This window comes from Halichoeres trimaculatus, unplaced genomic scaffold (assembly GCF_033239565.1).
Source record: "Halichoeres trimaculatus isolate MK-OKI-2021-1 unplaced genomic scaffold, fHalTri1.1 fHalTri1_scaffold_4, whole genome shotgun sequence".
In the NCBI taxonomy this organism is placed as follows: Eukaryota; Metazoa; Chordata; class Actinopteri; order Labriformes; family Labridae; genus Halichoeres; species Halichoeres trimaculatus.
In genome coordinates this window covers 19,782,481-19,798,339 of record NW_027437182.1, presented here as the reverse complement: position 1 = coordinate 19,798,339, position 15,859 = coordinate 19,782,481, and positions in this window count along the sequence as shown.

Sequence of the window (15,859 nt, the reverse complement as noted above, 5' to 3'; positions counted from 1 at the left end):
TAGCTGCTCTGCAACAGCTTGACTATTCTCCCTGAGACCAAATCGTAGTGCAGATCCAGAAATGATGCAATGAAAAATTATGAAACACATATGGAATTTGAATGTGATGCAAATGAAACAAACAAACAAAAAATCTGGCACAAAGAATTAAGTCCAGAAACACACAAAAGCATTTATCACTGCCGTGATAAAACGATGCATAGACCAACTTTAGAGCAAAAGTACTCCAGATCTGTAAGGTGTGCTCAGTAGGACTTTTAAGTATTGACTTGTGTGAGCACAGAAAATGCAGTTTATTTACTCCTTATAAAGAAGTCTCATATATATAAAATAAAAAATAAAATGTCAACTCTTAAAAAAATAACCCGGCTCAATATTCACTTCTGAGCCTCTTTACATGAGGTGTCTGTATCTGCCTTAACCCCCTCCTCCGCCTTTATGTTGATGTTTTGGTTGTGTGGGGACGTTTCTGGGCAGAGAGTAAGTGTGGTTACCTCAACCAGCCACAGAGCACCCAGTGTGCAAGTGACTTTGCGTGTTGATCGTGAGTTGAAGAAGCCATCCTGACGCAGTGGACGTAGCATGGAGGAAGAAAGACACAACCAAAGTGAAACAAAACACCAAACAGATAAAGATTTTTCCTAAATGAAGGTGAAGCTTAGCTCAACCTTTACTCACTCTGGGGCACTTGGGGAATAGCATCACAGGATGGAGAGCGATGTGAGTTGGCTTTCTGTTAACCACAGTGTTGGGAAAGTTACTTTTAAAAATTAGCTAGTTAAAGTTATAGTTAGTGCTGAGAAAATGTAATTAGTTACTTTACTAGTTCCTAAATCATAAAAGTAACTAGTAACTAGTTACTTTACTTTCCCAAAAAAACAAAAACAAAAAGATATGGTGGCACAGTAATAGAAAGGTCAACTTTATCATTATAGCCACTATTTTTATGACATGTAGTGAAACAATAAAACAAAACAAATATGTTAAGAAAAAATGACAGGAATATTCAATTTTGTAAACCAGAATTGCTCTCATTTGGCAGTGTAACAGTGACTAGTTTCTTTGTCATGTGTTTCGTGGTCAGGTGCTTTAAAAAATTGGCATTGCTGGATTTCAACGTGGATAAAAGTTTCTGCCCTGGGCAGAGTTTGCATTTCACAACAATGTTTTTGTCGCCTGCCTTTACCTCCACGAATTCAAAATAATGGTAGGACTTCCATCCTGCAAAGCTGGCACCGCTGCCTTCCATTGTAGATGGTTGTGAGGTACTCGTCTGCTCGCTGCTGCTCATCTTGTCGTGTTTGTTTACTGTGTGTGCGCGCGTGATCATACTCATGTCTGTGTGTGTGCAGCAGCATGGGCCCGCCCAACTCTGTTTCTGATTGGCTTACCGTCAGCAGTTCCCCTGTGTTAACCAATCATCACTATCACTCGCTTTCTCAGCAGCAAGATTCATGTTAGTGTGAGAGCTCACCGCTCCTCGTCCATGCATTTGTGAGTGGAGGAGGAATGGGGAGTGCTTCATTATAACGCGACTAACGCAACTAACGCACCTATTTAATTCAAAAGAACTATAACGGCACTACAAAATGACAAAAGTAACGCATTACGTTAGAGAAAGTAATTTCCTTAGGTAACGTTACAAAAAATAATCGTTACTTCCCAACACTGGTTAACCGGGTATGTGTCAAACAAGTGATTAGCTTGTGCTAACATGCCAAGTCAAGTTCACGACTCTCGAGTCTCTCCCACGCAGAAACCATAGACTGTATAATATATGGATGTAGGCTCTGCAATGTCACCCGTCTGTTCCTGGCACAGTGAAATGAAGCCAAATTGGTTATGCCCCTGGCTTTGAGCTTCCTGTCTTACAGCTATAGGGTGCCAATCAGTCACATGAGCTGAGCTGTCTATGATTGGACAATCAGACGAGCCTAATAACTTCTAGACAGCAGTTAGAACCCCTCCTCCTGGACAGTGTGTGCTGAAAAAGAACATTTTCAACACTTTATTTTGCTTTCTTTCCTAATAAAGACCGTGCTACCTTTCTGATCAAAATCCATTGTTTTTCATGGAAAAGTTCATTGCTACAGTGTGTTGAGCCTTTCCATGTTGCTCTTTATCCTCTGTGCATCCAGCATCTGTGAAGGTCATGTGAAGGACAGGGATCTTTGCTGCTTACCAGAGACTGGATATGAAGTGTTTGGTTTACTTTAGTCTCATGGCCGCCTCTCATTTTTCAACAGTCCATCATTTTTCGATGACACATTATGAAACATATTACTCTTCTCTCATCACTTCCAGAGAAACAGATGGAAAAAGGAGCTTAAAATGAACCTCAGCAAAACCCATCTGGGAGGCTTAATTACCACTAAGCTCTGTTTAATAAGCAGTGGATCATATATCCTCGTTCAGCGTTAGAGAAACCTCCAGAGGATCAGGAATGTCAGTGTTTGTGGATGAACGTACCCGCTGTGTGTGCAGGACGTGCAGCACCCAGGAGCTGTTAAAGGCTGGCACTGTGATCGGCTGCGGCCAAGGAAATTTGGCTGCAGAAGCTGACTGAATGAGTAACTTTCTCCCTTCCATCCGTGACCGCTGAAGAGCTGCTCTTTAGCAAAGCTTTTCACATTAAGCACAGAGAGGTGGAATGCATCAGAGTATGTGAAAAATCAGATTGAAATTCATAAACATTCATTAAGTTTTACAGGAGAAGTATGCTCGAAGGCTGCTGTGCACTTTGACCTGGACAGTCTTTGTGTTGTTTCCAAACTCTTCAGATTCTGGTTTTAATGGTCACAACAAGAAGAAATGCATTTAAACTCGCATTACAATCCACCTAAAAATATTACTTTTACTGTGATTTGCAAAAACTTGAGAGATGTGTTTTCCTCGATACTGTTTAGAAATGAAAAGAGATAATCCTAACAAAGCTCTTGTCTGCAGCCATAAGCTAAAGGCTACTATACCTACTGTATACTGCCACAGTCTTGATCTGCAGCCACATTGCTGACTCTTTACAGCAGAATCGTATGAGCTGGAGGCTACATTTAGCATCATGATGCTCTCCCAGTGATGCTGCTGACATGTTTGCAAGTCAGCAGCTACAGAACTGATTTTTGATTTTAAAAAAAATCACCATCCCATGGCTACAGAACCTAGCTCACAGGTAGAGTCTGCAGGATTTTCCTATAAAATAAAATGTTAACTTTCACTGGAATGATCCTGCTTAACCGTCTTCTATGGGCGTCTATACATGTGTGTCAGTGTCTGTGTCTGCCTCAACCCCCTCTTCTGCCTTTATGTTGATGTTTTGATTGTGTGGGGATGTTTCTGAGTAAGCATAGTTACATCAGCCAATCACAGAGCGCCTTGTGCACAAGTGACTTTGTAAGAGCTGATGATCGCTACAGGTGGTTGCTGGGCTAGCGAGTGTGTTCATGTTGTCAGAGGCTGTGGGTGTGCGCTGCTGCTGGCACTGAGTCAAGGAAGAGGAGCCCAGTCCAATTGCTGTGTTTACTAACAAGTAACGAAAGTTCCTGCAGACCCTACCTCTAAGCTTTGTTTAAGGTCCCATATCATGCTCCTTTTCTGCAGTTTAATATGGATCATTGGCTAACCACAGCTAAAGTTAGCATCCTGAAGCTAACACAGAGACAGGGGGGACACTGAGGAAAAGCTCTTACATCTGCTCCACAGCACACAGCATTTAAAATACTCACATTTCCAGGTTCTGAGGTTTGTTGGTGGATGGTTGGTAATGCGCCTGGATTCAGGACCAGTGTATTTGCTAGCCCTCTGTTGTACTGTCCATAGTTGGAAAAGGAGTTGGCCGTGAAGTGACTAGCACACACATGCAGAGTTTTACTGAGCGTAGCTGGCACGTTTCCCTCATAAATGAACTCTAGCCACTTAGTCTGTCTTCTTCCGAGATGGGAAGCTTGTGCATGGAACTATGTCGCTGTATACAGCCAAAAACAGAACAGTGATGGCTCTTCAACTTTGGCATTCTCCTCCCTACTGCTGGACAGATTTCTCTCCAGTAGCGGGGAGGGGAGTGGGCGGGGAGGGGGTTTGGGGGTATCTGCTTCAGCGGACCAATCAGGTCAGACTTGCTCCTGATTGGTCAAAAAAGGGAATTGCTGATGTCGGCAAATCCCCAAAATCCAAACAGCTCATTTTAGGTCAGGATTTTACTTTCACAAGCACTACTAAGTACAGGTTTTCTCATTAATATCACATTTTGTGACCCACAAATTTCACTAAAAGACTTAATAAAGTGATTTGTGCATACTAGGGACATTTAAATACCTGATAAAAAACACTTATGGCAGTTTACTTTCCTGTCTATGAATTCTATTTTCAGCATGTTTGCATAGGTCAAAACAAAAGATAGAGTGATCTCAGACGTAGTTAATTTCTAGAGTTATGCTTTTTTAGCTCCAAGCAATGTTGTAGTGCCAGGTACATTTTCAAACCCATGAATCGATGAGACATATGACTTGTTTACCATCTTTATTTATCAAGTTAACATTTGTGAATCGGCACAGACACAAAATACAGCTGAGGCTTTTAGATAAAAACCTGACAAACAAAGATTAATGGGCAACTTTTGAACGTCTGATCCAAATCCTTCAAGTGAAACTTTAAAGTTTCAGCCAAACGTCACATCTGTGTATCTTAATCTTTTTCGCATTCTGTTGGAATAGAATAAAAAAGAATATACTTTATTAATCCCCAAGGAGAAATTCAGAGTCACAGCTGCAATGTGCAAAAATCATCATTGATTTTTAAAAACTGCAGATTTCAAGAATGATCTCAAATTACTTTGACTTTTCTGAAAGTTATCAGGTTAAAAAAACATAATTCTCCAGATGGATAAGTAGCAGTTACCAGTGTGACCTGTAAAACATAAATTAGTTGATGTAAATTTTAGCAAAAATGCTCAGAGCTCGTCTGCTTGAAAGAGCTCTGTTGAATAAGGTAATAGGAATCACATCCTCATGTTTTCTTGTTTTTCATATCTATAGTTGTTTGTTCTCAAACCATCTGTTTTTCAGTGAAAGATCAGATCCTTTCAGCCTAAACCACGCTATGATTTAGTTTATTTTCTTATGGACACAGATTGAGGTCTTGCGGTTGTGGTTGTGGTGATGACATCATCTAAACGCTGGTTTAGCAGCACCCAGCTGAACAGGAACGCTTTGAGTCCTTTATTCTGACAAACATGCCAAACCTGAGGACGGATTCAGAAGCTACGGACGTCACATAAACAAGATGAAGCCTTTCTCCAACCACCAGCGTGAACTGAATCCCAACATGAAACCATCTTATCAGCAGCCAGATTAAATGACTGAATCATGAGGGCTGAAATGCAGCGTGACTCTCACTGAGGGACTTTTGCAGAAAAACAAAAGCATGGAGGTTTTATAAACTCTGGGGGATGTGATGTGTGACAACATGACATCATTCCTGTCCTCTGTCTTTTTCTACATCTCATCTGATTCAGTAATAAAGCAGCACATCACTTTCAGAGACACCCCGGCTGCACTCAGCTTCTGGTTTCTCTATTCAGTCTCTGCTCCGAGGGTGTCAGGCTGCTCTCAGAGTAAGTCTCTGCACTTTGAAAGAAGCACCCAACTATTTGGCCTTCTTGTGCTGAGCTCTACAACTTTTATCTCAGAGTTATTTCAGCTTTACATCACCAGAGCCACTGATAATCTGTAATAATTCACAGCTTTCTCTTTGTTGTCACTTCAGTCTGCTGGAACTTCAATTAGCCCGCTGCTCTGCTGAAGTTCTGCTGAAGGAGAGATGAAGGATTTCTGACTCCACTAATAGCCTGAGCTCTAATCTGAGCCGCTGATTGACACTGTCTTCAATGAGCATGTTTGCACAGGGTCCTGCCGTTAGCGTCTGTCATCCAGTCACCTCTCATACATGTCAGAGGCTCCCCGGGTCCCTGCTGTCTTTTTCTGAGTCAGATTAAAAGACACAAGATCACCTTCTGTCATCACCAGCTGATCCTAAACGTGCTGCCCAAGTCAAAAGCAACAACATTGTGATCGTGGCTGAAATTCTTTGTAAAGTTTTTGTTTGTTGTACATGTTAGCTGCTCCTGATGATGTCTGCTTGTCAATTCCTTTATGACTGTGGCCTTGTTTTCCTCAGTTTCTTAGAAAGCACTGTCACTCATTGGTCTTGTCAGTGTGAAATTCTTAAAAACTTGAAGAGGTGGTGTTCACCGACAGGTGCTACACTGCAAAAAATTAAAAGTAATCAAGTGTTTATACATTTTTTTGTATCAATAAAAGTCTTAGAGTTCATAAAAGCCAAATAAAACGATCAATTCCAGAACAAAAAAAAACACATTAAAAAAAATATTGAAAGACAAAAATAATGCCAGAAAGAGTGGGGAAAAAAAGACAAAATCTGCAAACAGGCAAAAAAATGTGACTTGTAACAAAACATAATTCTTATCTCAGAAGCTTGACAAAGACATTGTTATCAATGGAAAAAAGGTTGTTAAAACTAACAGATCTTAGATTTCTGTTTTTGTTGTGTTAGTCAAAGGTAGCACTGCAGTAGGGACTGTATGCTTTAGTAAGTAGTTGAGAAATTACATCTTCCCTCCACCTCTGCTTTTGCGAAACATACTTAACTGCATTTTTTTGGATTCTATGACAAAAAAATCTGTTGATGTACGCAACATCTGAGAAACCTGATAAAATATGTACAACTCGAGCTAGCATTCATTGAATGAACCTGTTTGATCGTCCATCTCCAGCTGAACTTACATGTATTTTTTTTAGTTTTCAAACTTTCAGCTTGGCTACAGGTGTGGACCCAAGAGGTTGTTGAAATGATGCAGGAAATCTGTTTTCTGTTGCTACACACACACACACACACACACACACACACACACACACACACACACACACACACACACACACACACACACACACACGCACACACACACACACACTCACACACACACACACACACACGCACACACACACACACACGCACACACACAATACTTAATGTTAGGAAATGATAAGATAAGACACAGTACCTTATAACTCAATGGGATGCTACACTACACAATACAATATCACACTTTACTTAGGGATTGGATAGGAAATTACAGGATATGATATGACACCAAATGATACAATAACACACTACATGGTACAGGGCAGCACAGCATGATATGTTACACAGTGATCTGGTTTGTTTCTATATGACACCACAGAGTACGATAACCTACAATACAATATGATATGTTACAATATGATAACATAGGATATGATTATTACTACACAATATGATACAGCACAATACAATTGGATACATAACGCTATACTGGTCTGTTGGGGTTAGGATTAGAGTTGAGCCAGCAAGGCAAGTCGATCTACGTTCCGACCCTCACCTATAGTCACGAGCTGTGGGCAGTGACCGAAAGAACAAGATGGCGGATACAAGTGGCTAAAATGAGCTTTCTCCGCAGGGTGTCTGGGCTCAGCCTTAGGGATAGGGTTCGGTGCTCGGACATCCGGGAGAGGTTTGGAGTAGAGCCGCTGCTCCTCTGCATTGAGAGGACCCGGATGAGGTGGTTCGGGCATCTGATGAGGATGCCTCCCGGACGCCTCCCTGGGGAGGTGTTTTGGGCATGTCCAACTGGGAGGAGACCCCAGGGTAGACCCAAGACACTGATTGCATTGCTGCCTCTGTGACCCGGATAAGTGGTGGAAAATGGAATGGAATGTAACATAAAGAGTTATACAATTGGTTACAGTTTAATATAATTTAGCTACGTGACATGACATGATACAAAACAGTACTATATGACATGCTACCATATATGGTATCATATAATACAGTAGGATATGATACTATACGATATGATATGATATGCATTTCTGTTTTTTTTTTTTTTTCCAATTTATTGATTTTTTGTCCCCTTGTGTAAATTTGCTCAGGTTGCTCCACCTTTGTTTAATATACGTATCACTGTTCTGTTAAGTTTTTTATTTAAAGAAAATAAATAATATCAGCCACTGTCAATAATGTAATTTTACATTTCATTCTTAATTTGCTGCTTTTTTTTATTTTGGATTGAAAAGCCTCACTTAAAGCTACCTATACATGTGATGTGAAATACAAACTGACTGTATACATAATATAGCTCTGAATGTCAGATCAACCTGCCTTCAGATTTAGCAGCTGTTATTCAAATACTTCCCTCATTTGTCACAGGAAGTACATGTTTCATGCTCTGATCCGTGTGCTGACATTGATACAGTGTGTGGGGTCTGAGCTCTATAATGAACTCTATATTTCAGTCCAGTAATTACACACTGTGAGGTGCTCCCTGCAACCCTCAGGATACACCACACGCCTCTCTGACGAGACGGGAATTTCCCATTCCTCTCTCCCGCCTGCTATTTCAGGTGTTCAGGCAAGCTTTAATATGAATGTATCTCCCAGAAGCCTTTGCCTCAGCCTGGCTCGGGTAAGGTATTGGTGTTCCTGGAGGTCTTTGATGGATTATTTTGAGCTCTACAAAGACAATGTGCTGTTACTCATCAGAAACAGGTGCCTCAGAACCAGGGGACATGCATGTTTATGACTGTTTACCTGGGATACAGAAGTGTTCAGGAGGGGGAGCAGCTTCTCTTCAGAGAGAACACTTTAAACCCAGGTGGCAGCAACAAATGTGACCAAACCGGAGTGATGACAGGAGACATAGATTGGGTTTCAAGCAGGAATAATTTCACACTCCTGGAACATTTCATGTCAAACACTCAGTCCAGGCAGTGCTCCTCTAGGGGAGAGTTTTATTTCACGGACCTGTACCTGTGCTCAGAGCGCTGCCATCACTCTTTCCCTGCTTCAAACCAGCACCCCACAGGTTCATTTCACCTCTGGGCACCACAAAACACCTTTGTGCACTGTACGCGCTTTGTGTGAACACGCAGTCGTAATGCTCTCAATTCAGAGCTGGCAGGATATCCAGCATGTCCCAGTTTTTTCCAGGCCACGTTGAACTCAACAGACATGACATCATTCAACAGACGGATGGATGTAACAGCAAACTCGATGACAGCATTTCACTTTAAATGTCTTTCACATTACCTGAGTTTTGGATTATTTCACTTAATCTTTTCAGATGGAGCTCTGAACACAGGAGATCTTATCTGAAGCGTTTCAGACTGTTTGAATCAAGGCAGTGAGCAGCTCTCTGACTGTGATGTGAAATGTTTTCCAAGTTAAATTCATCTGAGCAGGAACTGAAGTTCACTTTCATTACAGAGACTTTTTTTTTGAGCCAAGAGACTGTTGTTAAGTATTTTCTGGTTGTGGATTAATGTCAAGTATCCATAAAAATGACCATACAGAATACTGTCTAAGCATGCAGTGCTGTTATAGAACTATGCTTAACTATTGCTTCGTTAACCCTAGACCACTGTCCCTTCAAACAGTAACACCATCACTAATGCTGGTATATTTTGCCTGATTTAAAAAATGCTTCACATCAAAACATACTGAAGTACAATAATACGTGGCAAAGTCAAGTACTCTTCTTTTACTATTCCATAGACAATCTCAAAAAATGTAAAAGAAAAAAAAAAGTGCAAACAGACCCAAAAGTAAGGCTCTTGTGAAAATAATGAAGATAGCAAAAATAGTGTGAGCCTTGTTCAGTCAAGTTTATAAGAAAAAAATATGTAAATACATTTGGTTGGGTGAGGGTTGCATGTGTGAGGATGGATCACTGTGTTCACTTAGAAGATGCAGAAGAGTAACTTGGGTCCTGTTTACATGACATTTCACCCCAAGACGAAAAAAATCTGCATTTACATGGAAACGCTGAGGGACTGAAAACACTGTAGTAAGCATGCCAGGCCTGTAGTTGGCGCTATAACTGTCTTGTCCAGAAGAGGCTTTTGGTAGTTCTCCACCAAAGTGGAGTTGAGCCAATCATCTGGTGTATTGGTGAATACTAAGAGCAGAATTGGAGCAATAGGTGCACATTTTGTTGAAAGACAGTCAGTAGATACAGCAGATTGAGCAGCACAAGCAAAACGTGGTAGTCTGTGATGATCGTAACAATGGTACTGTTGGATGACGTCAGCGTTTCCACTGAAAACGCCGGCTTACTGTTTACACAGCACTCAAGAAAAATTGCACTCTGGAGTCCAGTTTAAAAGTTTTCATTTTAGGTCGGCTAAAATACTGTTTCCGTGTAAATGAGTGTCCGATTTCATCCTAAAACCATTGTTATGTAAATGGCCCCTTAGTCGCGCTTCAGTTTACACATTTCTGTTGTTCATCACAAGACACTGAACTAACCACTCCAACGCCAGAATTACGTAACTCAAGATAAACATGGAGGATTACAGAGATTGACTGAGCACGTTGTTGTATAAATCATTATATTATCATCTGTACACCTTTTGACCATCAGGTCAGGACAGACACAGCTCCGACCTGATGAGTTATGGACTCCACTCTGAAGGTGTGCGGTGGTATCTGGTCCTGAGACATGAGCAGCAGATGGATTGGATTGTCTGGCACATCCCACAGATGCTTGATTAGATGAGCTCTGGGGATTTTGGAGCCACCTTCTTCCGCTGCTCTGTGGTCAAGTTCTGATGCTTATAGCAGCTTCTTTTTATTATCATTTTTTTTTTTTTTAATTTTCTTTTTTCTTTCTTTTCTTTTTTTTGCAGTGGCAAAACTTTGATTTATTTCATTAAAATAAAAAATCTGAATATTTATTTTCATAGTTTTACAGTATCAGAATGCAAACTGTGAGCTTAAAAACTTTTAGCAATGCTAGGTATCCTTTTGTGAAAAACACTCCTATCAGACATGGCAGACTCAGTTGTTTACTGAAAAGATAACTTATTTATGTCTGTGTTCTTCCAGAGCTTCTTTCTTCCAGTTGATGGTGTGTATAGCCAGTGTGTGCCTGTAACAGGAATGTTACAGTCAGACTATTATGTCCTCAGCATCCGCATTTTTCCTCCCTAGACTCTTATCACAGCCTGATCAGTGTAATGATTCACACTCTTTTACAAGCACATGAAAGAGGAATTTGTCACAGCAAATTTCCACAGACCACTCATTATTGAGATTAAGCTCCTCCAGTGTTGTGGTGAGACAAAGCAGAGCCTGGTCATGTGAGGTGACATCAGGTCATGATGTTCTAGTAAAATCATGTGTCTCTCTTTAGTTTTATGAAAGGTTGAGACCTGATGATCATTTTTCTGCATCTTTCCCATTCTCTTCTCTTCTCTTCTCTTCTCTTCTCTTCTCTTCTCTTCTCTTCTCTTCTCTTCTCTTCTCTTCTCTTCTCTTCTCTTCTCTTCTCTTCTCTTCTCTTCTCTCTGAGTTAAAGTCAGACTCATCTCTTCCTTCATATCTTCATCCAGCACTGAAAATCCTTTGCAAAGTCGACCTCTCAGCTGTGAAAATCATTCCTGTGTTTGGATGCAGCCCTGTGACATGAGCTTTTAGCGCTGAGAGACCACTGAAGCGTTATGGCTGTCCAGCGTGGTCGGAGAGTTCACAGACACTCAAACACTGAAGCTAAAGTTAGAGCTGAGTTCTAACCCAGAAAGTAAAAACACTGCACCGAAGAGACATGTTTCCAACACGATCCTGTATATCTGTTAGATAGTTTGAACAGGCACTAAAAAATATTTCTACTGATTTCATTGGGCCCTGGATTCTTCAGGGTTCAGTTTTTCTATCTAAGAGGTGTTTAAAAGTAGAATACTACTGTTAATGTCATCTATATCTCAGAGGGACACAAGCGTTTCACCTTCTAGAAATCTTGGCTGATCAACACCGGTGAAGCAGTTTGCAACATCCTCTTCAAAACATCATTTATTGAGAAAGAATTGGCCAAAAAAATAAAGAAAATGATTCAAATTCCTTGTTTTAGTTTGTCGTCTCATTCTTTTAGTTTCTGTAATCGTTTCACTTGCATAACATTTTTTTTTCTGTGTTTTTTTCAGTTGTCACAAAACCTCTCTGAAGATGAAGGATGTATGTGTGTGCAGAGGCTAATCTATCACAGAGCAGGCAGTGATCCAGACTTCTTCTGAGCACTGATCTCTTGAATAAGACTGCAGACAAAAAGCCAGAAGTGACTAAGTGTTTCTGTTCGAGTGTGTCTGTCTGTCTGTCTGTCTGTGTGAGTCAGTGAGCGGCCCCCCTCAGCTCTACAGTAGATAAGAAAGGGCGGAAAGAGGCTCCGGGGTATCCATTACTCATTGGATGCCTATGGAGAGCAGAGGAGCAGCACCTGAATCGGGTTTAATGGTGGAAATGGATGCACATTCTCCCTGCAGAGTAATCCTTTTTATGGCCAACGCTCACCTGTGATATATGGACAGAAGACGGATGCCAGCGAGGGCTGCAGAGGGACACGGAGCTGATTGGATAGATTCTTCTGGATGATGTGGAGGCCGAGTGTAGCTTTGAACTCGTGCCACTGTTCAGGGTCAGGCAGGGGTGATTGAGTGCCGCTGTGTCCCAGAGGAGACAGAGGAGGATGAGAACTTACTTTCAGTGAGCCGACTCCAAGAAGATCACCTAAATGGATAAGTTTGTCACAGGGCGCTTGGACATCAACCTCAGCTATAAAAACATCAACTGCAATGAGTCACTAACTCTGCTCGTGTAAAGTTTTATATCAGTCAGAAATATATGTCTCTGTGGGATCAGAAAACCACAAAGTTTCTTTTTATTTTTCTATTACTAATCTTTCTTATTCATAAAAAGTCTGACAAACTGTTCTCATGAAACTTGATGTTAGGGGTTTAAACGAGACTCACACAAGGGAACAGTGGAAATATTTTTACCCTGAGCAGATCTGGACACAACAGTGAACGGCCAGTAAGTATGCTTGCTGTTGTGAGATCAGTTCGCCTCGCCGAATGAATGAATATAAATTTGCATGATGGGCCTCCATCCATTTCCCTGAAGCCAAAACACCAACATGATGGGCCCTGACATAAATCTTTGAAGTTATAATTTGGAGCCAAGGCGTGTGCTGAAGTAATCTGCCCGGTATGGCAACAAAAGTGACATCAGACGCCTTCTGCTTTCCAAGATTAACATTTAGGTCTCACTGTTTCTCTTGACTCTGCAGGTGTGGCTGAGGACGCTGCAAGGGCCACAATAAGAGTGCAGTCACATTGGTCATCTGTACAGTGCCCCAGCACGGTACAGCACGCTTCAGCCCTAAAGCATGTTTGGAATGGCCAGTGTGACCACAACCGTGCCGTGCTTGAGCACGATTCACTTCTTTGCTTTGGCACGCTTCAGAGAGGTGGGTTTTGGCACAGTTTACTTCATGCACGTGCACAAGCATGTGGATGGCGAGGGGTTGTTAGAGGGCTGTGCTGGGCAAAGACGACTTACCGTAAGTCCAAAAGTCTCTAAAGCTGTAGCAGTGCTCTCTGTGTCTCATTGTGCTGACTCTGATGAGATTGCGCTTCATGTAAACAGATGGCACGGTTTGGATGGCCAGTGTGACCGCGCCCTCGGTCTTGAAGTACAGTTCATTTTGCCGGTGGGACCGCCTCCTGCTCAGGCACACGTCCTTGGCTTTGGCACACTTCAGAGAGGTGGGTTTCGGCGCAGCACACTTTGTGCACAAGTGCAAGTACACATACGCAATGAGGACATGTCATATAATCGCTGTAACAGCATAGGTCATCTTATGTGTGAGGAACGTTCAGTTGAAAATCACCACCTTGCATAACTGATCAACTCAGGAGTGTTGGTGGGGGGGCTGTGTCGGACCAGAACAACTGTGCTTCTTGCAAACAGATGCTTCATGATGACATAGGTGGGCCATGCTTGTGTCCTATTACAACATGATGATCTATGTACAGGACTTCTGGTTTATATTGGAGTACAGTGACTGTTGGACAAACTAGCCAATGAGGGAATGGCGCTGTGAGAGGCCAGTTGTGCTTGAGTACAGTTAGAGCTGTTAGGCATTACAAAGGGCTGCAGGCTGGAACTACAGCTGGGTTGCCTGCCTTTAGGACTTTAGCTACAAAAGCCCCCTTTTCCACCAAGCAGTCCAATTTTGTTCGTCTCGATACGGCATGCATTTTGTGGCATGTCCAATGTCAAACTTTGGTTTAAGGACTGTGTGCCGCCAGGAGAAATACAGCCGCTGTCACACATTGACGACTTTTGGGACCAATCAACAGATTGCAGTGTTGTAGCTCCACCTTCTGAGGTTAGATTAGTATGTCTGGCACCCAAACAGAAGGGAAACCAGAAAGTGGTTCATCTAGGTTGTTTGGTGGACCTGTCCCTGGATTAGTCAGTGTAAACTCCACAAAATGCCAAGAGAAACCAAACTGAACAGTTTGGTGGACACGGGGCTAAAGTGAGCTATTCAAGAACAGAAACTTCTGTAGTATCAGGCTGCTTTCTTTTGCTGTCAAAAACCAGTCAATAAAGATTTATCAGCTTCTGGAGCCAGCCTCTAGTGGACACTAAAGGGACTGCAGTTTTTTGGACTTCTGCATGGGCTTCCTTGTTCATCGTCAGAGGATTCAGCTCAAGTTTACAGCATGTGTCAGAGCTAATCAGCCTATAGGTCTGCACCATATGTATAACTGGATAAGACCACCAGATTTCAAAAAGTCTGATATGACGTGAGCTCAGGTTGCGGTTTGCATAACAGTAAAATGTTCTAACAGCAGAACTGAGCTCCAGCGGGAGTTGGCCAACTTTCTGCAATGATCAAAGTTTTTCCTGTTGGAAAGTGGAGGCACTAATAAAAGTAAAGCAGAGAGAAAAGTTCAGAGCAGGTAATAAACACATAGATGAACCGAGGAAACCAATGAAAAGGTTGCAGCTCAGAGGCTTTTCTAAAGGCCATGAATGAAGCATTTATTCAAGAAACACAGACACAATAATGATGAATGTGGAGCGAGCAGAGTGATTTTGTTTTATGAATAAAATCTAAGTTACGACCTCAAAGAAGGTCACACATTTCTTCATCTTCAGCTTATTAACCACGGAAATGAATAAAACTGAGCTGTTTCCAGCTGCTTTTATGTGTTTTTCAGAGTTTAAGCATTTCCGATCATATTATCTCATAAACAATTTATAACATAGCAATAAAGTAAAACGAGGCCAAGTCAGTGTTAGGACATTTGCCTCCAAACTTTTTAAAGATTGACAGACTGCTCTGGGATGCAATAAATGAAACAAAAGAAATAAACAGAGACGCTCTCAAAGGTCCTGCAGAGCAATTCAGATACCGCATGAAATAAAGGCTCGTACTCAGAGCCAGGCGGACGTATAAATCTGCATAAATGTGTGTGATGGTGTCTGCATGCTGACGACACTTGAACCTGTTCAATAATTTAAGTGTTTATTTCACGCTTAGTGTTCATTTTGCATCATAAAGAGGGAAAAGTTAATATTGAAGGCTCAAGGCTTTGAATTGCTCAAGGGATGTGATAATGTTCTGTACAATCACCAGTGAATGAAGAAGAGTCTACACACACACACACACACACACACACACACACACACACACACACACACACACACACACACACACACACACACACACACACACACACACACTCAGGCACAGATGCCTCCTTGTTGTTTGTGGTTATGATGTGTCACAGGGCCTCCTCTTTCACACTGAGCGTGGGGAGAGTCAGAGCACAGAGGACTCCACTAGCGAGGCTTTTTATTGCTTTATTGCTTCCTCCCAAAGAAAAGCAGCACAAAGGACTGTAGAGCCGAACCCCTCCTCCCCCGACCTCCCCCTCAGCCCCCCACAGACCCCCTCCTGCTG